Here is a 26239-nt window from a genome sequence, read left to right as displayed (position 1 = left end):
CACAGAAAGGCATGGAATGGGAAAGACATTTAATTAAACCATCTTTATTCTTGTTTTTATGTGTAATGACTAACTAATAACAGCATGCATGACTGCTGCAGCCATATTTATACTGACATGCACTGCTTCTGCTGAATGTATTGGGAGTGAAAATTCCTGTGTTTCCCAAAGCTCTGCTGAACAAATTAAAATTTTAATTAATATTCCTTTTCATTATTTTTTTCCTCTGTTCCCCCCTGCCTAAGATTACAGACCTGGAAGTAAAATATTACAGTACTGATTTTAGTGTGTGATGAGCTGAATGCCAAACAAAAATAACTGGTAAGCACAGCAGATAGATTCTACATTGTCATACCAATGACCAGTTATAAAATTAGTGGTTAAAAAAATGTCCCTGACCTCACTTGAGAAGTTTCGGAATCATACAAAGCAATAGCTTGATAATCATATTAATTGTTAACATTTAAAAATCAACTGTTTAAAGTAATAAAGTGATTGATTGCAGCTGAACATTTCCAGTACACCCAGTTGATCAGGTCTTTTGAAATGACAAAAATATAATGAAGTCTGTACCGTCATTTAAGGAATATGCTGTCAGCTGTTGCAGGTCAACAGTTGTGGTGCAGGAGTAGGAGCAAAAAAGTGAAAAGGAGTTGTCCCTGCCAACAAACACACACACACACACACACACACACTCTTTTTAAGCAAACTTACTGGGTAAGAATACAACAGAACCCAACCCTTCTTTAAAATTAAGGAATATTTAATTAAAAATGCAAGATTTCCTAAACAGTCTTAAGGACATTTCTCCTTGGGTACCCACCCAGTTTAAGAGATCGCTTCCAGGATGATATGTTCAGTGCCTATACATATAGATGCTCAACGACAAAAGAACCAGAACTAAAGATAAAATACACAGTCAAATCTGTATATCAACACAGTTTTTTCTAGTGCACCACAATAACTGCTGTAAAATAGCTCTCCAAGATGACCTAAGCAAGGTAAAATTAAGTACTGTGAAACAGGAAGAGAAACATAAGTCCTAATTCTTTCTAGGATAAATATACAACAGCTGGACAGTCTACATGCATACTATGGGTTAGCTGGATATTTTGTTTGATGATGTTATTCTAGTTAAAAAACAACAACAACAAAAAAAAAACAAAAAACCCACAAACTAACAAAAAGAAACTATCAAAAAAACACCCTGAGTGACAAATTCATAGCTGACACATTTGAACATAGCATATTTCAATTTTAGCTTTGTGTGTACCAGTGTTTATTTTAATAATTTTCTTTCAAAAACTCCCCCAGTCAAAAACTATAGCATGAATAGGAAACTGACTGTCAGTGACAGAACGGATAGTTAGATCAGATTACTTCTGCAGGAAATGTTTTCTCTTCAGCAAGTACAATGTAATTTGAAGCTATTTATTTAGCACTCTTAAGGGTTTGCTGGTATTTTCTTGTCACTTGCACTTTTATGAAAAAAGTGCTTCTGTTTTCTTTAGAATGTCGATTAACTAGATATCTTAAAAGAAGTCATGCTTCAGAGGAGCATCATGTTTATACAAAAAGGCCTGACTTTGGTTCTTTATATTGGAAACTGGATTTTGTTGCATGTAAGTTGTTCTGGGGTTGGTTTGTTTCTTTATTAAACACAATGCTAGAGTTTTCTTCAAAAGGTGATGAAGCTATCAAAGTTTGTTAGACAGTCCCGCTGACACCAACACAGATCCCACTGTAGCCACGTTTTTCAAATGTTTTGTTGATCCAGCTACCTACAGCAGAGACGATATGCAATGCCTTTTCAGAGATCTTGATGACATCTGAAATTCAGTACACCATGCTGTTTTCGTAGCAAGTATGCACAGTAACAGCGTTCAAAAGTCCTCTGTAGTCTGTTGCTCTTCCCATGATATTTAAGTTAAGGATTGTCATTAAGCTGCCAACAATGTATCCAATAGAGGGAAGATATAAAATATCCATGAAATAAGGCCTGCATCAAAGATTTATCTCTGCCTTTGAATAGTATTAGACAAGTGGAAGACATTTTACAAAAAATGGAATTTGTCATGTTCTCTGGAATAGCATACCAAACTGTGAATCCCTGACCTATTCTAACTCCTTTATCATCTTTAAACTGAAGAGACTGGACTATCATGAATCAATCTCCTTAACTCAAAGGAGCAATGTTCACTGGTATACAGATCGATACTCCTTTCATTACCCAACTTGCTAGTCTTAAAGGCTATTAGCCAAGAACTCGAGGTCTGCCCTACTACAGCATCCCAATTAAGTGATGCCAAGTGCAGTTGTCTGGAGAACTGCTCAGTCCTTGCTCTCTGAGAGTGGTTTGAATCCAAAATCAAAAGAGATACTGGTGAGGGTGCAACACCTTATCAAATGTAAGTGGAATGGATAACATTAAAGCAGTTTGAGATTTTTTCATAGCATTTATACCACAGACTCCTTCGACCAGTGAAGTCCAGGGTCACCAAAGCTCCTGCCAACTTTGCCTGGATTACTGCTACATCCTCTGCCTCCTACAGAAGATCTGATCATAATTATCCCATGGCATGTTTCATTTCTAGTAAATGGATGATTAGGCATGATGCTGTACTTCCTATCGATGAGTGTTTTCTTCCTCTTCCCTACCTCAGTGGGAAGTATCACTGAGCTTAGGAAATTTCCTCTGTCACACAGAAGTAGCAACACCAGGGTATGCAAGGTTACGCTTTCCAGTTAGCAGCACTCCCGGAAGAGTCAAGAAGAGCATCTGCTTGAGTTTAAGGGCCTAGATAAGCAGTAAGATTTTTTTCAGATGATGTTGAACAACCAATGATCCCCCTTGAAATAGGAAAAGGCAGGTCTATGTTTACCATTGGGGGTGGAGGAAGGTATCAGCTATTGCTAGTTGAAATTCTCTCAGCACTGTTTTTGTTTCTGCTTATAAGTTTAATATTTACTTCTAAATAGGTACATAAACTGCCACTGATGCTTCTTTGCTGTGGTTAGGAGAATACATGTGATAACAACCATTTGGGACACCGAAACGAAACTGAGCTTTTGCTGCTGTCTGATTAGCTCCTCTGTATCAACCTCATAAAAACCACAGCATTCTCTTTCATGTTTTAACAGCAAACATTCACTGATGTCTGTGTCATGCACCCAAACGAGAGCTGTCGGTTTGATGCCCGTCATCTGCGTCCATCTCCTGCTATCTGCCCACGCGGCACGTGCCGTATACATTTTCTCCGAGTTAATTGTCTGCTCCGGTTTTGTCCCTCTCACCCTGGATCCTACGTGAACTGCCTGTCGCTGCTCGGCTACTTGCGCATCTCTAAATTAACTCACCGCTTGGCGTTGTTTAGCTTCTCCAGGAGGCTGCCCACAAGCTCAAGCCGCAGCACAAGCAGATTTTTACATCTAGTGTGCCATCTAGTGACAAAAAGGCAAGGACACTTTCTCAGAGCCTTCTGGAATTTTATCAGATTTATTTTAGCTCTCCTCTGCCTCACAAATACTCCAGAAAGGAAACACTCAGGGGTCCAAGAAAGCGATTAGCCATTTTCTCACATGTTGACCCTATAAATAAAAGATTATACTGCCAAGGCCAGGCAGTATCTCCCCCCTGCACAACCCACCCTCCCAAAAAAAAACCCGTAACCCCTTCATGAAAATTAGTTCTTGTTTATCACCCTAATGAATGTTAAAGTTAAAACATAATGAAACACTGGATGCTACCCTCAGGTTTTGTGCTTCTCTTCATACACAACATAACATAGCCAGCACAACAGTCCTAATACTGGTACTCACGAACAGCACTGCAAAGTGAACACTTATCATTTTAAAGGACACCAAAATCCAGGGTGGAGAACACATGCACATCCACATTTCAGTTCCAGCGCAGCCGGCAGTCCCACGAGGTGAGACACAGGGGCAAACTTTTCCCCATTTTAGGCAAAAGAGAGCAGTGCTCCAAAGGGAGTCTCTCTGCTAGCTGCGAAACACTTTGGGCTGTCTACGGGTGAAAAAGATGCGAATACGTGCTCGGTCGGTTACCGCACCAAGCGCCATGGCGGCGGCAAAGCCGGCCAGAGAGCGGCCAGCCCCCGGGGCGAAACCCCAGGCTCCCCCTGGCAAGCCCCTCACCAGGCACCTAAACCTGCGGCTTTTCTCCTGCACATCAACACGGATGAGTTCCTTCGCAGGGTTAGTTATGATGTCCCGGGTGTCAGTGTGAGGAATAGCCCCAAATCCAGCAGTTTTTACACAGGCGGGCAGGCTATTTCTTAAACTGCACAGGCCCAGACACCTTCGGTTTCATGCAGGGAGATGAATATCTCCTCAAAGCTCTAGCAAGTTTCTAATCACAACTTCCACCTGTATTGTCCTCAGCAGAAACTGTTGGTTTTTGGGTTTTTTTCCCCCTTTAAATATTTCTTACACATAAGAAATTCTGTGCATATACTTTACCAGAGAAAATTGTTATTATTGTTAGTGTCATAGTAACTCACAGCCAAGCAGAGGCCTGTTAACAGCCACATCACCAGAGAGAAGCATCCTAATTAGAGGGGGATTACCAAAAAAAAAAAAAAAAAAGTTTTCACATTAGTTAATATCTAATTAACAGTCCTGGAAGTTTTGTGTGAGGGAACCATGCGGGGGAAAGCTTTATTTACCTGAAAAGTCTATCAAAAACCAAACCTTCACACTTGCGTTATCCGGACTGAAAAAGGACAGGTCAAACCACCCCAGGCTGGAGGGGAAGAGGCAGCGTTACTATTTTCTTCCCATTTTTGCGTCCCCCTCCCCCCCCCCCCCCACCGCTGCTGCTCCACGTGGCGCCATGTTGGCAGCCCCGGCGCCATGTTGTCCCCGGCACAGGCAGCGCAGCGCCGCCGCCTTCTCCCTCACAGCACGAGCCGGCGCTGTAAAACCCCGCTATAAAGCCCCCATTTAGCTCCTTGCAGGCCCTACTGTGGGGGAATGGCTTCTTAAGGCAAATAAAAGGAGGGAAAACCGCCACGCCGAGGCCTCACCTCACGTGAGGCGACCGCCACCGCAGCCCTGAGGCGCCGCGACGACGGCGCTGGGGCCTGTGGCAGGCAGCACTGCGGCCGTCCCCACGCCAGATCCGAAACTGTCTGCGGCCAGAAGGAAATTCCTGCAGAAATAAAACATTCCCCACCCTTCCTGGGCGAACGCCAGCGTCGCGCAGCGAGCTGATACCTCTGTTTTCCTCAGTAATGGCGACTCGAGGCCCTTCGGCAAGATTTGGCCCCCGGAGCGGCGCAGGAGACGGGCATCACCGTCCGCGATCGGCCGAGGTCAGAAACCTTGCAAAGGCCGCTCGCATTTCCTGGGCATCGCCTTCTCAGCATAAAACAAAGTTGTAAAACCGAGGTGAGCCGTGACCCTTCCGAACGCCGAGTGATCGCCGCTTGAAAGCTTTGTTTCGGGTTGCTCGGCCACGGAAACCGGCAGAAGTTCATTGCGCTGCCTGCGGGTTCCCTAATCAATTTGCCATTCCCCAGCAAACCAAAGTTTTAGTATCCTCTGAAAAATGAGTAATTGGATGTGTGTCTGCATCTTAACCAGTGTTTTCCGCCCCCTAGAGAGCAACTATTTCGGTATTTCTCTGCTGACAGTAAAGCCTTTCTTTAAACACGAACCCTCTACAATTTATAAGACTAGAATAGGGCTATTCTGCGTGACACTTTTGCTCAAATAAAAAGTTTTCTTTCCAGGCCGACGACAGATCCAAACTTCCCCCAAAGCTGGAAATGGCAGATATGGGGATGCTGTGGTGTGGATTCATGCTTCTAAGGCTTGTCCCTAGCTTTTTGCGGTCACAGTTAGGTAAAAATTTGCAATAGATTAGGTTTCCCCATGGCAGGATCTGGTCGGATCATGTGCATCTGCTACTTTTAAGGAAAGTGCAATATTAGATTTTTACAGCAGGATGTTTCAAAACTCTCAGAAGAATGAACGGGTCATGTATATTCTGTAATGTATCATTACTGAGCTAAGTATCCGGGGTCCCTCGATGCCACTCCGGGCTGCCTCGTGTAAACACATGTTGATTTAAGAGCGCTACATGGAGTTGAAAGGCTCCCTGCCCGGCAGCACGGCGCTTTGGTGCTGTGCGGGTCCCATGGTGCGTTCACAGCCATGCAGATGGGAGCTTCCGTCTTCTTCACGCCTGGAAAAGGTGTGGAGCTGCTTTGGATGCTCATTAGGAAGAGAGTCCACTCTAACTCTTAAAAGAGCTAAGGCTCAATGCAGAACAGTGGCATGAAGCAGGTATTCAAAAGCTGTATTGTCCTGTTATTTCTGCATGCTATTAACAATATACACCAGGAGATTTTTTACTATAATACTTTCATTAATATTTTATTATAATATTTTTGTATAGCCTGTTCAGATGCTATACTTTCTCTTCTCCAAGTTTATATGCTTTTGAGCAAAATTCCCTATGAAACATTAATGTATGAACATGCAGCTGTTCGTGGACAGAATTAAAACCAACTTTGGGTTAATATGGTCTTCTGTTTTTTTTCCTATTAACTACTGTTTTATTTGACATGCTAGGTACCAGAACATTTCTATAAGCTGCTTTGAAGAGATATGAAGTTTTGGGGTCAGGGGTTGCAAAAAAGAATAAGAAGGTGTGATCCTGTATGAAAAATCACAGGTCAATAACACAGCCAAATTGCACAGTCCATTCTCCATTTTTCCTGCAAGTTCTAAGTCTATGTGGAGTGCTGAAAAATTCACTCTACAACATGCTTTCTCAATCACTAGCAGCCATTTCACTGCTTACAAGTTCAGCTGTTTTACCATTTTGCCATTTATTTGAGCAAATATAATCTAATTGTTTTATTATTTTTTTACATGACAATTTCCTGAGTGTCTTAGCCACTTCACTTTTAATTTTATTCGTAATACCTGGTCCTCCTGAATTTCTGAAATTTTGGTGAAGATTTGCTCCAACACTTTCAGTCATTTGACACCTCAGTCTTTCAAAGAAAGACCTTTATTTTTACTAATCACCTATAATGACTCATGGGCTATTATGTCACTTGCTTTACCCAACTGGCTTTAAGCAGACAACTGACAGCAAACCCTTCCCTGATTAAAAATATTATGCATCTGCAATGAGAGATAATTGCTGATCACACAAATTTGTAGGTTTTTCTTTAAAAGTGTCACCCAATGAGAGTTCACCATGATTTGGAGCAAGTTTCTTTTTCTTTATTTAGTGCCGTAATAAAGGTCTTTATTTGGACAAGCTAACTGAATCATATTCAGTGCATATTCTGTGCTGCAAAGGAGAAAGTCTTCAGAACTGTCAAATTAAAGATACTGTGATGGCTACCAGTACACCAGGGAGCCCCAAAAGCACTTAGTCTTTGAGTTAGTCGGCCAGGAGCATAACTTGTAAAGAAAATGTTTCCTCCTCATTAGAAGCAAAGAAGATCAGCTTGCAAAACTGAAAGCTATAAAAGGAAACTTAACCAACTCTTTTTTAAGTATGTAGCTTCTTTATCTTTTAAACAAAAGAAAAAGAATAGGAAGTCCATGCAAGAATGCAATGATAAAGACCATGCTACTAATATACAGTTCCAAATGTGCTGTACCATGGTGAACCTTTAATTATACACAATTCAACTAATTGATGGCACTGAAGAAATGCACCTTGATAAGATTAAATTAGCCTTCTAGAAGTCAGAAATAAATGCCAAGATGCACTTAAATTACTCTTTCTTCCTTCCTAACCTGTTTTTCTTTTCTTTGTAGCATCAAACAGAGGAGAAAGACGCTGGAGAAGGAGGAAAAATAAAGCAAATAAAATTTCTCCCTTCTAAGAAATAGTGTCTTTCAAAGTATCATTCTTACTTTTATTCTAAATAGATGATAATTAGAACAGTCATTGTCATGACAATTATTTTTGTTGTTATTTAAAATTGTGCATGACATTTTTCATTTCTGTAGATGCATCTGGACAAGATTTGAAAACAAGAGAATCCAGCTTAGGAACTGGGTGGCAGTACTCCCTGTGCTATCCTCCCCATCCCTGTGGGGGAATAAAAAGAAAAGCAATGTCCCTCCCAAGCACAGGACAGAAAAAAAAAGTGGTTCAGGTTGGTGTCTTTTCATGCTCCTTGGTGGGCACCAGTGGAATTTACTCTGAGTGTGGACCCAAGAGCAGCTCTGTTTAACATATGTCATGGGTCACAGGAACAAGCGCTACTCAAATTTTCTTCATGGAAAAATCCTAAGCCCTTTGTATTATCTATTGGAAAACATTCGACCTCACTTTCAGCTTTCTTCCTGTTGGGTGGTGTAGCAGTCTTGGTCCATCTCCCACCTTCCCTTCTAATTGCTGTCTTCAACTACCTAATGGTTAGTTATAGAGAAATGAAGCCAAACTCCGTGCACAGTGAAAGGACAAGATGCAATGGCACAAGTTACAACAGGAAAAGTTCTGATTAAGTATAAATAAAAAAACCTTCTTAAGCAAGAAACAGATGCCCAGAGAGGTTGCAGAGTCTCCGACCAGGAAGATATTCTAAACTTGAGCGACCAAGGCCCTGAGCAACATGGTCCAACTTTGAAGTTAGATTTAACTTTGCAGCTGACTCTGATTTGAGCACAGGTTTGGGCAGATGACCTCCAGAGGTCCCTTACAACTGAAATTGTTCTATGAATCTAAGAGTGGTGAAGAGTGTAATGGCATGAAGTCTAGGACTGATTGGTGGTTTTTTGCCTTTTTTTTCCCTAGTATGACTAGCATAATTGGTTGTTTATTAGAAGGAAATCAAATCCATACTCCAACCCTTGTTCTCTCAAGTTTATGTTTTGACATAGCCCCAGCACTTTTAGGAAGGGGAACAGTTGCAAGTCAAAGATTACCATAGTCACTACAACCTTTACACAAAAGCAGTATATCAAGATGTAAACTGTGCCTGTGCCAAGTAAATGTTAATGAGTAGTATCTGGAAAGGTTAAATATAAATACACATAATTACAGCTTGCTAGTGACAAGAAATTATTAGTTTCTTTCTTTTTCAGAAGGCACTGCGCCAAAATACTAAACTGAAATAAAAGTATTATCTAATCCTGCAATCATAATAGGACTTGGAGAGCTACAATTATATCAATCAGTCAGAAACAAGTTGAATATATATCACTGTTAATGTCCTTCATCAGTTCTATATTCGCCCCTTCCAGATAAATGTATATAGATTAGTCAGAAAACAATTCTGAAAACTGGAATTTAAAAATCGCATTGAGAAATCATTTCATTTATATTTTAAAAATACAAGCTCACAATTGTAGAAGGGAAAAAAACAACCTACAAATCAAGCACAAAGAATAAATTTGTTTTCATTCATAGGCGGGACAGAAAAATGAGTTTGCAATTATTTAAATGCTCTGTATTACATTTGATTGGAGGGGCAAAATTCATTTCTTCCCCGGAGGGAAAAAACTAATATGCTACTAACTGCACTAAAAACAGGGCCATTCCAAGCTGACATTTGCAATTAAAAAGAGAAAATATTTAATGAAAGCTTGTGAATACTTTGCAATAGCAAAATTGCTTTTAGCTTTTAGAAAATTTCCCTTTTAATATAATTTGCTCAAACTACCAATCCACAGTTTTTGTACCAGATGTGAAGTGAATGCTGCTATACTTTGAAAGGAGGGATGAACTGCCAAAGTAGTGCTTAAAGATCCTCTAGACTGACAGCTAATTGAGGGAATTAACCTTTTGTCCTACCAATCCAGCCTACGCCTAGCCATCTAGTGACCTCTACTGGTATCTCCAAGCAGAGCCAAACGATCTATTCCAGTTTAAAATGAAGATTTTCTTTACAACCTCCCAAACTTTTCTGAAAAAAAGCGTAATGCTTTTAAAGACACTCTATTTCACCATAAAGATTTGGAAACCACTGAACTATCTGTGCCTTTACCAGTGTAGCTGCAAAGCTTTGGGGGTGGTGAGAAGGCATGTAGCTACCTAAGATGGGTATGGAAATAGGAATGATGAAGGATGTATTGTTAGGAAGGTGGACTTTGGGAGGAATCAATTAAATAACCCTTTATAAAACTATTACAATGTTTTGCTGTGATATTATACACCACATTATGTGTTCCATGGCACATTATTATGTTATCATGATATAACGACAAAAAGTAACGTAAAGTAACTAGCAATATTTTAATCCATCAGTCTGATTTTATATGGGATTGATATTGATGGTAAAGCATCTGTAGCATGAGAAACTTGTTTCAGCTGAAGAGGAAAGGGGGGTTATGCTCACCTGACCTGCTGGAGGGATTAGTGTACCTGGGTGCAAGGCGAGTGAGATGGGTGCGGAGCGTCACCACCTCAGGAGCGACAGCTTGTGCCCAACTGCATGGAGATCAGAAGAGCAGCCTAAAATCCATTTAAAACCTTCTTTGTCCTCCCATTCCCTTTCATCCTCTGTGTCCACATCCAATCAGCATGTAAAACCAGGTGAGAGATTTTTAAAAAGTAAACGTTGTGATTTTCATTTGCAGCACATGTGCTCTGACTCGCCAGTCTCGACAGCTTAAGTGGAGAGATAAGAATTGTAGTAGTTTCACTCCTATAAAACTGCCATTTTGTACTCAGATGCTGCCTTCTCCAGAGAACCTACAGACTAGCAACCTAAAGATTATTTTAGCCTTGCACATTTTTTCTCGTTATGTAAAACGCGATCATTTTTACCAAAAGGATATGCTTCTTCTGCATGTATAGGTTCACAAGGGATACAAGATAAATTTGAACTAAGCCTGTTAGAGATATTTGTGTAGTACTGGGTTATCTGGATGTTTTATTAAATTCGTTCTTTTTTTTTTTGGTGAAACATATAATTAATGCATTTCTATATTTCTACAGTTTCTACATTTACTTCCTCAGAAGAGTCCCATCAGCTTAACCTGATCACACAAGTGTTAGATGAGAAAGGAGCACACAAAGCGGGGAAAAGTCCAGGCACAATTTGTTTAAAACTTGAGTAAATCTAAATGAAGGATGAAAAAATGAATGCATTTGGCAACCTCTGTTAATCAGAATATGAACTGTTTGGTCAGAAATATGAAACCAATTGAAATGAGTTCTACTGCTTGTATAGAAGTGTTAGGTTTTTATTTTTTTTCGCCAGGTGGTAGCAAAAATGTGAAGCCACAATGTAAATTCCAATATTCCATCCTTTTTTCCCCTTCTTCTTTCTTCTATTTTGGTACCACAATAAATCTTTGTCAACCGCATTTGCTTAACTACATATGTTCTGACTAACTACCTAACGGTTTCAAGAGATGAGTACCATTAATTTTGATTATAGGGTCTTAAAGCATGCACTCACTCTCACTTTAATTCTGATTGCATTGCCTTAACAACGCAAAGGTGGTTAAAAACACGGTCCATGAAAGTCGGGCAGCGCGTGCCGTAATGCGGCTGCGGGCGCTCACTGCAGTTGCGGTAACTTCCAGCTCCTGCTGCTTTCCTGACCCGGCAGCCCCCCGTGACTCTCGGGTTCGCTCTCAGCGTCGGGGCTGATGGCATAGCAGTGCTGCGGCACGCGTGCCCCGGATGCACAGAGGGTTGTGCGCCCACTCTTCCCTGGGGCAGGTACAAGTATTTTCTGTGTATTCTGGGAGGCACCTTGACAAGGGTTGGTGTTTCCAGGCTGGAGGAGACCATACCTGTCCCTCGTGTCCGAGCCCGACAAAGTTCCTAGCCGAGGACTTCTCTGTGAGCTCCTGATTTCTTTTAAATCTGAAGGTCCTGAATAAATAGCTACTGGGGGACTGTTAAAGATGATACTACACCCGCTTCACGGAGGAAAGAAAGCGTTAAGCCACCGCATAGTGGTGACTGCACTAGTGATCTGAGAGGATAAATGTCCCACATTATTAATGCGAGAAAATGCAAGCAAAGCAATACATTAAAGCAGCAAAGGTTTGAATAATGACACCTCCATATGGAAGTGAGATACCAAATACTACACACTCAATTAAATGCAATAAAACAACCAGAATTTTATAAAGAATGCTAGGCCAATGGCAAAAGACCATTTCTGTTTTGACCTTTCAGTAGAAGGTAACATGTTTATACGAAATTGAACCTGCATTTTGAGTAGAGCTGGGCAAGGAATAGATTTTTCATGCTGATATTTGGGACACAAGGTGTTTCCCCCCCCCGAAATTCGGATTAAAAATAAAAACATATTAATTTATTGTCAAATGATAATCAATAAACAGGCTTATACCAGATCTGCTGAAATATATTCTTTCATTATTTTCAAAATACCCTGATTCAGTGTTGACCTTTTTGCTTTGCATCTTAATTAGTACACAATAACTAAATTACAAAACAAAAATTTGCCTCCAACTAAGAAAACTGCAGTTTTCATTTAACACATATCCAAAGAAATTAAGGTAATTCTGATTTGTTTTTCAATATTACTTCTTTTTCTTAACCTGAACGTTTGTCAAAATTGACCTTTATTTCTAGTTTTTATAAACTGGCTTTTTTTTTTTTAACAAAAAAAAAAAAAACCCTTTGCCTCAAAAATCATTATCTTCTATTTTTTTACAGAACCAAGAGGAAAAGAAGAACAGAAGCACATGTGTTAAAAAAGCAATAGCCAGTCAGAATACAGGTTTCCACAAACTCTGGATTTACTCTACCAAATAACATTATGACCATTGCCTACATGCCCAAATGCTCAAACCTTGTTCACATAAGCATTTATTACCCGAGCAATTAGACCCACTGGGAACAGAGCGATGACTCATATCAATAAGAATCAGATTTTAAATAGCCTAAAACCAGAGCATTTCAAGCCTATTCTCCTTTTTTGTGAAGCGCAGTCTGCACGTCTCATTTTCTAAGCCCCGTCCAGGGCTGCAGCTGTGGGAAGACAGCCCGGCAGCGCGCGAAGCCGCCCCGCGAGCGTCGCACGCTCAGGAAGTGCGCTTTGCACGGCTGGCACCCAAGCCCCTTCGCTTCTCCCGTAAATCTACACCTTCTGAGCCGGAAACATGCTTTTCCTGTGAAAGTTTGATACTGTTTGAGTCTCCCAGTAGGGCTGTGCTTCTTCCCTACTTTTTTTTCTTTTTTTCTTTCTTTCCTCCCAGATCAAGCATATTCACAAGGAATAGCCGCAATTGTCACCATGAGCTCAGCTGTGGACCACGAACCCAGTTTGTACCTTTAAACATCTACCCTTCATTTTCCTGTCAGACGAGGCCATCCACAACGTGTGGTTGATCTTCATGCCAGGAAAGCTGTGGAGCTTCACGCCTTAGCAAGCGCCGGAAGGTGCTATGAGAGGGCTCCTGACACCCACACAAAAGCCAGACGTGATCTGTCTCCAATGCTCGGTGTCTTTCAGATCTACGATCTGAAGCCAAGCACCTGGTAAAGACCACATTGTACTCCCAATATGCACCATTTTCATGATAATTTATGAGTCAGACAATAGAAGTGTTAAGCAACTTACAGTATTTATGTAACTTTTATCATCGTGATTTTGCTTTGTGCATAACATTAGCAGTAATTTGCAAGGTCACAATACATTTCTTTAAGATGTTTCTTATTCTAAACTTTGTTTAAGTTTCTGCTTTAAAACTGTAATTAAAGCTTTCAGGGAAATCCATCCTAACTCTACTTTCTTACTCCTTTTATACTATTTAAGTCCTCCTTTCAGCTCTCAGTTGTCTACAAAATATCCCACGAAGGAATTTGAAATACAAGTTTGTCTCCTATATGGGCAGGATGGACAAGTGCCCTGTGCTGGAGCCAGGGGAGCATGGTCTCCGACACAACATCTTCTCCTCGGAGCGCGTGGAACCAGTACATTCATTACAAAGGCCCAATTTGCCAACTCAGATGTCATCATTAATTACTGATTATGTCCTACGGGGCACAAATTCATCTCCTATAATCTGCTTCCTCCGAAAGCTTAACAAGGAAGTGAAATTAGACTCTTCCTAGCTGCAGTGCAGAACCCATTGTCATTTTTAATTTCCTAGCATCAGGTCACCAGCCAGCTTCGGATGGCATTACGCTGTGGCTCTGAAACTCGTTGGTTAATGCGTTTAATGAACTAGAAAGATTGTGTCATAAGAGTAGCATCACTACTGAAGACAAATTTTTTAAACAATTTAAACTGCAAAATTAACTGCGTTCTGCTCCGTCTTGTCTTTTTCTATAATGCTCCAGACAGCACTTTCAAGTTTTAGGAGTTATTGCGGCACGGCAGATATGGAAGATAATCCAACTCGTTAGTGTCCTGTGTCAACCAACATGACAAGTCAATGTTTTCTTTTTATAGCTTGCCCATATGGGATAGCAAGCTTCTCACACATTTTCACGTATCTGATCAAATGGGTGGCCTACAAACGTAAATCGGAGAGCTCATCCGCGTGAAGGAGTCATGGAGATGCAGAGAAGGTGGTGGGAGAGACCAGGCTACCTGAGATAGGCACACTGGGGAGCAAACGGCCAGTGGCGAGGTGGCGAGAGCTCGCGGAGCTCCTGGCTGTGCAACAGGGCTGATGCATCTTTCGTAGGAAGCGACTCCGTTGTTTGCAATAAGAGTTCAATTACGAAAAACACGCCTCTAATATACAAATGCTGATTAGCATTTTTATCAATAGTTTCCCTTTATTTTCACAAAGCTCCAGAAAAAAAAGAAAAAAAAAAGGAAAAGCTGTTTTTAATGGGGTTTTCTCTCTCAAAATCAGTTTGTTCAAATATTATTTTGAAGATCGTGGGGTAGCTTCACATTTTTTTCTGGTTTCTGAAAACATTCACTTCCTGAAGAAATGTACTGCTAAGGCTTAAATTCATGCTGTCTAATTTTAAGTGCATGACTGCACTTCACTCGTAAGAGGGAAGCAGCACTATGTTTGTTGCGGTAAGATAACGACTTAACAAAGTTCAATTGCAAATAAGAACGATTTAACGAGGTTCGACTGGCAAGGTTCACTCAGTTATTTACTGCATGAAGGACAGGGTCAGATGCGTGTGCAACGGAGACCCTCCCGTTGAGTCACGAGGTTCAGGCTGGACCCCCTTGCTTTCTAAACTCCTTCGGAGAGGAGCCTAGGTGCAGCTGGATCCAGCCCTAGTCTCAGACTTGGTCAACAGTTTATGTCTAAGGGATTATGCGTGCAATTAGTCAGAGATATAACTCAACAAAGTTTCGCAAAGTTCGCAAAGGTTCAGCATGCTATTAATCACTTCCCGAGGATCTGTCGCGGGTAAGGAATCTCTCCACCTCGAGGAGTAACCTTGCGAGGTGTCCCTGCTCAAGGGGAGGTTCTGCAGTGCAGCCCGCTGCCATGCAGGAGAGCTCAAGGGGCTCTGGGCTGCCCCCTGTATTTGGGGGGGAGATGATTGACTCACGGTCATATTTGCATACTAGACGGGCCTTAGCTGGCGCATGCTCAACTAGCCCCTACGTACGGGCTGTTTGCAGGGAGGTCAGGTTGAGGGGGAGCGGGAACATCAAGGAGGGGAAAGGAGCACACCGTCACGATGACTAAAAGTGGAATTGTCCTAAGGGGGGTATCTATCTCCTTCCTCTGCTCTTTTTTCGGGTCTTTGTCATACGCTATACCACATCAAAGCGTTATTGGAAGGAGAGGACAGCATTGCACACATCGCTGCGGTGTCCCTCACGGAGCTGAGCATACACAGCACCATTTGCTGAGCCCATAACTTGCAAAAGGCTTTCTTCTGCTCATTTTAAATGATACATATGCAATCTTGTCCATTTAGAAGTCTAAAACCATTGCTCAGTACCTATTCCAAACCAAACATTTCTCTCTCCAAAAAATAAAAACCTCAAAAAACCAACCTTCCTACCCAAAAAACATGGTAAAGGCAGTAATTTCTTTCAGTTCTTATAATTCAAACACTTTAATCATTTTAACACTTTAAAAAGTGTGTTTGTAGAAAACAAACACCCCTCAAATGTTTTTTTATGTAGTCCTGGTAAGTGAATTAAAGCAAAGTTCTCTAAAATAAATGAATTTAGGGTACCAGATGGCTGTCTGAAATAGCATGTATTTTCGCTTCCTGTGTAGCAGCCAAGTTGATTTAAATCAACAAGAAGAGAGGTACACTTTAATCAGGTCAGCTGACAGTTATTAGATCAAACCTGATTGAAATTCAGAAATTTAGTGAAATTAAATCTGCTATGAATCCAACAGTTTCCTCCCACAGGGAACCAGTGGATTCAACTCTTAAAGTATTAAAATTATTTTGGTTTGGAGAATAAGATTCAGTGCAGCATGTCGGGCTTTTATTTTTCTGTTTAGCTTACTTTGTAGAACGACTTTGTGACTTTGTCTTAGTGCAAAAGGTACCATATAAAAACAAGTAATGTGGAATAAACAAGAGGAGACAGAAAAGGTCCAGTTTTTGCCTGCCTTGTGTCAGTCATTTACAACTATTCACACCAGGCATAAAATACTACAAAATCAGAATAGCTGTATTTTACTGTCAACTGCAGAGCTGTAAAGGATAACAAAGCTGAAAGGGGAGAATTTGTGCATCAAATAAGACCTATTTCCTTCTGGAGTTCTAGCTGTCTGTATTATCACTAATTTTCAGGATTCTTTTGGTGAAAATATATTTGCTAAATATAGTAGAGGTAAGTTACAGGTGAGTTATACCGTGCCTACTGAGATGTCCCTGTCGGTTTCTTTTAATTATGATATTCTTCATTGCTCCAAACTGTGGAATAACAGCTGGGCTTTATCCTCCAGGTAGGCAATGGGATCTCGCATAACATTTTGCAAATGTTATCTACAGAGCCGGTTAAAAAATAGAATTTCCAGCCTGTGGGACAATTCAAGGATTTTAATATTCATTTTCACCTCAAAATCAAGCTGTAAAGAATTATTTTGTGGGAAACAAATTGAGGAAGGAAAACAATTTGAAAATAATAGTTTCTATTTCAATCAAAGTGGGATGTTTAAACATTTTCAATATTAAAAAAATCCAACAAACTCAGAACTGAGACCGTTCAGGTAACTTGAGACTCTTGGTGTCACCCGGGTCAGCCTGGACAGCAGCTTTGTCTCTGTCCCAGTGACTTCCAGAGGCACCAGCACCCAGAAATGTTTGTGCTCACCCTGCCCAGAAATATTTTTGCATCCCATTCCTCCAGCGATCTTCAACCATGCCTAGACTTTGAAAAAAAAACTGACCTGACTAGAAGCCTGGATTTGACAGGACATTGGTAATTATTGCCACCTTATCCCTCTGCTTTTTCCACTACCACATTTTATCTCAGCATGCCATGGACAGTTCTTATAGTATGCAAAATGCAGCTAAATAGCAGGAATCAGGAAAAGACAATGGGAGTTCCTAGAATATGAATCCAATTAAACTGATCTTGTTCTTCCAGCCCTGCACAGGGCAGAATATATGTGGAGTGTTTCTTAAAAGACCTGTCTGGTGGCAATATTATTTTTTTAATTCTGTAATTATCTGCAGCTTTTATTTATATATCTTGTAGTAGACTGTTTGAAAATATATTCAGGCTGGAAAAGATTCATTCATTTGGGCTGGAGATGAATCTGTCTTTCCTCTTGAAGTAGATTAGATTAAAAAAAAAAGTGGCTTACATTTGATTTGGCTTACTGTAGCATGCCCTTATTAAAAGTACATTCATAGGATAAGCTTATGCTGCAGGCTGCTGTTAAACCGTGCTTCCAAGCCTCCTTGTCTAGACAAAAAAAAGAAGAAAAATGAAATTGTGGTAAGTAGAATTGATCGATAGCATATTTTTTCTGTTTTTCTCCATTAGCACGAACCGAGTATCTCCTCACCTTGCACCTCCCCACCTCGCCCCACCTGACCGCCTTACGGAGCAGGGCGGAAGCAGAGGGTGCGTCCACGGGTGCCGGCACTGGGACCATCCTCTGAACCAAGTACCCCAAAGAGCGGCCGAGGCTCCCTGAGCACGCAAAAACGATGGCACCGGCGACTGACAAGGCTGCAGCTGTATTGTACAAACATGCAAAATTGAAAAAAAAAAGCAATAGCTCATTGGAAAACCCTACATTTTTCCCCTCCAGTTCTTAAAATCAAGTGTTGTAATTGTGTGGACACAGTTGTGATAACAGGAATGAGAGTCCAAGTGCTCCTTTATGTTTTTATCTATTTACTTCTATTTCCATTTTTAGATGTTCTCACACTTGCAATTTTGTCACATTCCAGCCACTTCTAAGTCAAAGGGAGCTGAAAGCTCCAGCGCTGAACAGCATCTTGCAGAATCAAACGCTTCAAGTGGATCCTAATCATTAGACTACATTGAACTCCAGACTATTCATATGCATAAAAGATTACAAAATCAAAGCTTCATATAGCATTGCTTAATTAACGTCATGAGCAGCCACAATTATTGGGTTGTTGTTGCTAAGAATAAGCTTACTCTGCTTAGAAATACAGGCAACTAGGCACAATAACCTTACTTATTGGGTAGTAAGTATCTTTGAAACACCATCTCTGATGCAACTCTATTTTAGACATTGCAGAAGAGCGTGACTGTTGTTCGTTACTGCCTCAGGCTTCCCATAAGGTAATTATTGGTTATACGTGATCGTTCCACTTTCACTCTGATAGTTAGGGTCTGAGCCAGAATTAAATATGGAGGTCACCGCTAGTTTATCTAGGGTGAAATTCGGACCCTGCTGAAAGTCCTGAGTTTTAGCCTTTGAGTTCCCCGAGACCAGAATATCTCCTCCGGATTTAACAATGCTTGGGCATTGTCAAAAAAAACATGAAAAAAATAAAATACAATTTGCCTCTGTTCCAAGAAGGCATTTTAGCATGCATTAAATTTAACTCAGAAGTTTCCAGGACTTATGAGCATGCCTGAAATGTTTCCGTGAGCTGGTGCCTCATACTTCTAGTTAGCAGAGATTCAGGGCAATAAAAGGAGACAGCAGAAGATCTATGCGCTACTTAAGACTCACTTAAGTCTGTAAACTAGACTTCGAGATAGCTTTAAACTGATAGCATAGACTTTGTTCTGCAGCTCTACTCAAGGATTCATTTCACTCACTAAATAATCTTGCAACTCTATCTGCTAAATGTTTTTGTTCTTTGGACTATTTTAGTAGGATCAAAATAGTTAATAACCACTTTTTTTTTTCTTTCAAAATACAGAACGTTTGCTAATACTGATATGCAGAGATGAAATTAGGTCACTGCTATGATGGGTTAGTTTTATTCTAAAAAGTTTGGGGTGTTTTGGTAAACCATTTTGTCCTGCAATTCTAATTAAATGAGTGCTCATTTCTTCTCTGCAATTTTTAATGCAAAAAGCTGAAAACTCTTTAAAAAATCCCCTAGCCCTAAAGCATGAGCCTTGTGCAATGGAAATAACCATTTCTGCAGAGTATGTTTCTTTGGTAGATATAGGGCTTCTTTTATTCCCTGCAAATTAGATTGCTTACAGGGTATTCTCAATGTCATGGATTTGCATGCATACACACAAACACACATATATAAAGAAATCATGTATACAGAGAAACCAGGCTAGCAAGTGTGTATCAACTGTTCTCTTCCTCCAAAAATGGTTGCTCATTTTTGCATACATTTTAAAAAAATAACTATTTCATTTTTCCTGGAAGGGTTATAATTCATGGATATCACCATGCAGAAACATCATGTTTTCTTATGGATAAGTGAGGGTATTGCTATGACTGTGAAGCATTTCAGGTACTCTGCAAAAGAACATAAAAGATGTGGAGTCTATAATGTCAAAATTTTTATTTTTCACATACTTAAAATTTAAAATTTTCATTGATTTCAAATACTTTCGGGAGGATGGAGTCATTCTTGTATACTAACAAACTAATCATATAATCTTAGATTTTAATGGCTACTTCTTTCTTTTTATTTTTACAATTCACCTGATATTTTGTCCTGTTATTTCTACTCATTTTGCTCATATTTACTACCCAGATACTTATTATAAAAAAGATAGAAGAAATTTACTTATTAAACACTATAAAAAAGAAAAAGAGAGGTTGCATTAAGTGTTTGGTATCAAATGTAGTACTACATAAAGTATACACGGTGAGTGGGTTTACCTGGCTTTTTCCTATGAATAGGGATTTCTGTACTTTGAAAAAGACTCCTTTTCACGGAAGTGTTTTTGTTTTTTTAATCAAATCAATTTCGAGGTATGAGTAAAGGAAAAGGTACCTTTGCATTGCCTTGTCAGCTAATAACGTCATGCATCATACCCTTTAATGGCGTGTTTCACTTTTGGGAAAAATGAAAGTTAGCTTGAAAGATGCTTCCACCCCAAAATGTAATTATTTCATCCCTTAAAAAAGCAAGTAGAGCAACTGGCAAAAGAAATCAATGTGAGAGTGGGGTCTAGAAATGATCAATTACATGCAAAAGTTAGTCAAGCAGGAACAAAAAGAAAACAGTAGGATATCAGTGCACAAACTTAATTGCTTAGATTTCTTAAATTTCCGAAGTGAAAGGTAATACATTAAGGAACCTAATTAGATATTGATTTAAATAAATTTAGCCTCCTGGTGACTAAACACGGTTTATTAAGGCTTCTGATGTAAATTAAAAGCAACAAGGAAAAAACAAACATTTTTGTACCCCTGTTTATAAGAAAGCCAAAGGAATATGTAAGTCTCATTAACACAAAAGTTATAATATTTTGAAATATACCCCAATTTTGCTCTTGAAACCACCTGCCAGTCAATGGGAAATAAGTGGCTATTGACATTGAGCCAGGATTCAGGGTGGGGTAGTAAATACCCAGGTTAAGGCGTGAGCATCAATTATAGACTTTCACAATGTCAAAAGCCCCAACACTTAAGAAACTGTAGTTCCCTGAAATGCTGGCGACAAGCGTGAGAACGCTGAAATTGCAGTAAAAGGAGCAAGTGCAACTTCCTGGAAAGCAGAAACGTACCCTGGGAGAACGGCCCAAGCCATGCATTCTGCTGGCGGTTTCCTAAATGCCTCCGTACGCAGACGTCACTGTGCTCAGGAACGTTTGTTCTGCTTGAGCATAAATCATTTCGAATAAAAAAAAAACCTCCTATCCTTTGTAATCAGTGCATCAGTGGCAAACTGCCTTTGCAGGGATGAGCTGTGAAATGATGTCAAATGTTACTGGCCCCAATTTTTGCTTTAGGAAAACAAGACAGCTTCATTGAGCTCACATTCCACTGCATCTCTATTTTAAAGAAAATTTAGCTTTAAACTATGTATGTGGCGACTCAAGAACTCCTTAAAATACGTTAATCCAGAAAAATAAGTAAGCAGTTGATTAACTTTAAGCACACGCTGAGGCCTCATTAATTTCAATAGGACTAGTATCAAATGCAATTAAATTCTTGAAATCCATTCATTGAGAGAGCAGACATTTCTCGGAGATGTCCCATAAAAGGACAAGAGGTGAGGGGCACAAAATCTCCATCCTCATGAGCTCCATCCCCTTCCTTGACAAGCCCTTGAGCAACTTGGTCTAACTTCAGTCAGCCCTGCTCTAGGGGGGTTGGACCCCATGACCTCCCGCGGTCCCTTCCTGCCCCAATTTTTCTGTGATTCCACCATTCTGGAGGAAAGACCTGACAAGCAACTCAGGAAAAAGCAGGGCTGAACCCCTGCTAATTAGGTTAATGAGTAAAATTAAATAATGTAAGAGAGAGGAGAAAACATGGGGAAAAAATCCTTTTACCCCTGTCTCTCGTACTTCTTAGTGCCCAGTGCGTAGCACCATCTTTGACAGTTTTGTTTTATATGTTTTGCTTTCCCTCTAAAGTGCAGTGTGACTGTGCCCTATACTTCGGATGCTTCTTTGACAGTAGGATGGTTCAATATTCTAACAAGCTTACAGCAAAAAAATAAATAAATAAATAAATTACACTTTATTTGTCATGGAATCATTTCACGGACGTATTCAATTGTAAAAGGGGAAGTTATTGTAAATCACTATTACCAAAGCGACGTGAATCACCCTCAACAAATTGAAGTGACAGTTGCCAATGAGGCAGCTATTCTTCGTGCCAATCATTTCTTGGTCCATAGCTTTCATGTGCTACAGTTTTAACCACACTGAAATTGTAGTTGCTTCTGCCGTGGAGGGGCATGTGGAATCTCCTCCTCGGTTAAAAGTTATTCAGTGACCTACCTGAACTATAATGGCTAAAAACAGGCAAACTGAAAGAAATAAGCATATATACAGAAGTTAGACTTCTGAGGCTTCACCAGGCAGCACTTGCATGAAAATGTGTTTGCTTTGCTCCTTTCAGCACTCCACACTAGTCTTCGATTGGAAGGTTTTACATCTGCTCTTTCTAAAAATCAACGACAAGTTTCCTACTGGTTTCAATATTTGCAAATATCCCACCTATTTTCTCCCTTCTCAGTGCATCACAGTCATTTGGGCCCTTTTGTATGTCACCGGATTCAGTCTCTGAAAAGTTTTCCTCCACGTGGAGTTGCAAGCACAGCGTCACCCGCGTTTGCGGGCACAAAGAACAACGCACTGTCCCTTCGGCCGTGCCGTCAGGGAAGTTAATAGGAGCTTTAAACTGACTCCCAGCAGTCAGTACTGCAGGTCCCCTCTGTAGAGCAGCTATAGAGGTGCTAATGGTATTAGTTTTCTCTGATTTAAGGTTCCCCACGGATCTTAGCCAATGTTTTGGTCCTTATTGACATTGTTCCCTGAACTACGACTCATTAAATTAGACAGAAGTTTGTCTTGGATTAATTACGATCTGAGGAGCTTGACATTCTCCATCTGGAGCAGAGTTTTCAGTCGTCGCATGCTGAGGGATGAACCATTTGATTCATAAAAAAGGCACTTCATTTACTAAAACCTATCACTTCAAGTTTCGGCTTTTCCCATCAGGGCTGCTCCTGAAAGGGCTGAATTGTTCTCCTGAATTACATCCTGTCCAACCCCCGGATTTCATGGAAAAGGGGGGTGCAAGTGGGGATAACAAAAGCATGGTTCTGTGTACTGGCCAAGAAATTGAGAAGGAAATTAATTCTGTTGTTTTGTTCCTCCTTCCTTCCCCAACCCCACAGTGGGGAGGGAAAAAAAAAAAGTTTAATAAAACACCCTCTTTGGCTAACTTAGAAAAAACAAACTCTCCACAGATGGCTGGGAACTACAGCCAGGAGACTCTTGTTGGTGTGAACAATGAGTATTTTAATATCATTTTAACACCATCTCCAAAAAATATTTTTAAAAAATCAGAATAATTTTATGCATAATCTTCAAAAAGAAGAAGTATCTTTCTATGGGCCAGGGTAAATACTAGCAAAAAAGACTTATGGGAATACAGGCACTGCGAGACTCATAAACCAGGTGTTCTCTCAAAGTTTAATGAGGACAGTGGCTCAGGAATATAGCTCTGCAAATACTAAATCACATTCTGTATACATAACATGTTACTTGGGTCCCCTTCACAGCGAGATCAGCGTGCTTTTGCCAGATGCAAAGTTCCTAATGCCCCGTGCTGCTCCTACATGCACCATCTTTGAGGATTAGCTCTTCCTCCCCTCCTGGCAACTCCAACCACCCCAGACAAAAATAGGTATTGTGTGCTATTCTTTTATCATGCATATGATTATAGCTTTCATAGACAGTGTGCTAATTTTCCAAAGTTGTTACTGTTCTTTCACGTTAGTGGAACAACTGCATTTCCTTCTAATGAATTTCTCCAGAGTCAGATATTTCAAGGCCATCAGAAATACTGTGAACATTTCCTCTGCATCACAGATTTGTGTTTTATTTCCTCGTTCCCTTATCTAGCCCAATAACTGATGCCCAAACTGGAGCATACATTTTAGGAAGAGATTCAATTTTATTTTAAAGAGTTTCATTGATGGCATGAACTGCATCCATTAATAATCTGTTCCAGTGCTTAATTACCCTTGTTAAGAATACAATTAAGAAATTGTCTAATTCCTGTTTGACCTTTCCAGCTTTCAATTTCCTTTCACTTCTGTCAAATTCTTCCGATAGTGTTTCTCCCAGATTCTCTCATAAACATCCTTTCTATTCTAGAACAGGTTGTTTTAGTTTTAATACCCAAGACAACTACATTCTAATATAAGCTGTTCTGTTCCTTGCCTATAGTGATAGAGGTCTACATAGATAACAATCCAAAAAAGAAAGATAGGGGGAAAAACATTTTTTTAAAAGGTATGTTGTTTCATATTTAGTCACTGAGTGAGTGGCTCAGCTGGCATCATAGTTATATGTAGACAAAAGTCCAGCATTTAAAATTCAATCTGAGGACATTTGTTCATACCCACATTTATTATTACAGCTAAGGGATCTGCGCCACACTACATCCAAGGTGCTCTGTTAGAGCTATAGTCCTTTTGGATAAGATATGGTCACTAACGATGTGATCATAGATAGGAATAAGGACATTTATCTTGTTACTACAGTTTTCTGAACTTATCTTTGCTCCTTTTTTCAGATAATGGCAGATTCCCAATAAGAGTCAAATGAAAGCAGGACTGGCCCAGGTCTTCTCACATCCTTACTCTTTGCCATGCTGGTTTGAACCATGAACCTGGGGGAAGTTCTGTAGGTCTCTTTCAAAACAGAGTTAAACCAGTATTAAAACTAATAGAAATAGATTTCAGGTGATCTTATATTCCTAGATTTCTGAAAGTCTGCAAATCTGTAGACACCATTTCTACTATGCAGGTTCCCTCCCCTGCCATGTATGCAGATCCTGCAGCCACATCCTCCTTTGTCAGGTTTTCTGCTGTGGTTTTCAAAAGTTTACAGGAGTAGAAATGTCTCAAACAGCAAATATATAACATTCTCTATTACATTTTGTATTTCTAGCTAATTCTCTTCTGCTCAGGACTTTCTCCTGGGGGATGTTTAGAAGATGGCTGCTCAATTCTGAACTCCAAAGGAATTTCATAGCCATTAGGTGTGTGGTCAAGAAAATGCTCGTCTCCAGGGTAAAGAGCATAGGCTAGGCAAAGCACTCAAAGGCTATTAATGGCTTGCACAACCTAACAACACAAGTGTGAAGGACAACACGAGTTTGAAGCATGCAGAGTTGTCACCAGCCAGGACACAGGCCAACGTGCTCCATCACGTTCAAGCCATGCGTAGTTTTTCACTGTCGACAAAGCCTCAGGGCCACTCCACTGGCTCCGGTTAGAGCCTGAGCTGCAGGTATGAGAAACTTCATCTCCCGGAGCGAGCGAAGAAAAGTACTTGATATTTGAGGAGGCTATATCCTGCAAGTGGGATGTCACCATAACCTTGCTGCTCCGCTTGACACCCTTGCGGGCCGACTTGAGTGAGGAATACAGACTGCACAGGTGCCACCCAAGAGGGAGATTTTCGAGGTGTTATGGCTACTTCTGGAGACATATTCAAACATTACACTTCTACCTAATTAACCTTTTACCAAACACCTACACCTGGGAAATGAAGGAGGCACACAAATACCACTTGATGCAATGTATGACTCTGGAACACAAACTATCCCATTTCTATCATCTGCTCTATTTTCCTGCTTTGCTCTTTATCATCTCACCAATGCTGCCACCACATGCGTATTTTCAAGAGAACAAAGTAACCGATACATCTTTTTGATTCAAAGGTCCAGATTTTTTTCAGAGTCCTCTCAAAAAGAGAGAACTCTTCCTGCTGTTTTAATAATCCTAATTGGGCTTCAGGATTTCAATGAGGTTAGAAATTCAGCTCATCTGCTTTGACCATCTTGTACATGCTTGAGTACCCATCCACTGCATTCTGGAATTTTTCCAGCATTTATTCAAGCCAGCTACTGAGCGCCGAAAAGTTAGAACCTGCTGATTCAGGTAACGGTTGGGCAAGGTTGATTTTTGTTCCTGGTGAAGCTCTGCCATTATCCTTGTATTATTGATCTCTCCCAATGTGCATATTTGCTCTACTATGTGTGCATACTTGCAAACAACCCCAAGCCCTGTATGATACTATATGGGTGACAGGCAGAGCACATTTTATTGTATGTATTTGTATCTCCCTGACTCCTACATATAGTTTCCATGGGAAAATTGCAGAATGCCTACGCATGTTAGTTTTTAGTGCAGCAAGCCGCTAAACCTATCATCTCACAAAAATGTCCTTTTATAGCCTTGTCAATCAGTGTATAATTAGCTGGA

The sequence above is a fragment of the Apteryx mantelli genome, chromosome 9, assembly GCF_036417845.1.
Source record: "Apteryx mantelli isolate bAptMan1 chromosome 9, bAptMan1.hap1, whole genome shotgun sequence".
Taxonomy (NCBI): Eukaryota; Metazoa; Chordata; class Aves; order Apterygiformes; family Apterygidae; genus Apteryx; species Apteryx mantelli.
The sequence above is the reverse complement of the archived record's forward strand: the minus strand, read 5'-3'. Positions refer to the sequence as shown.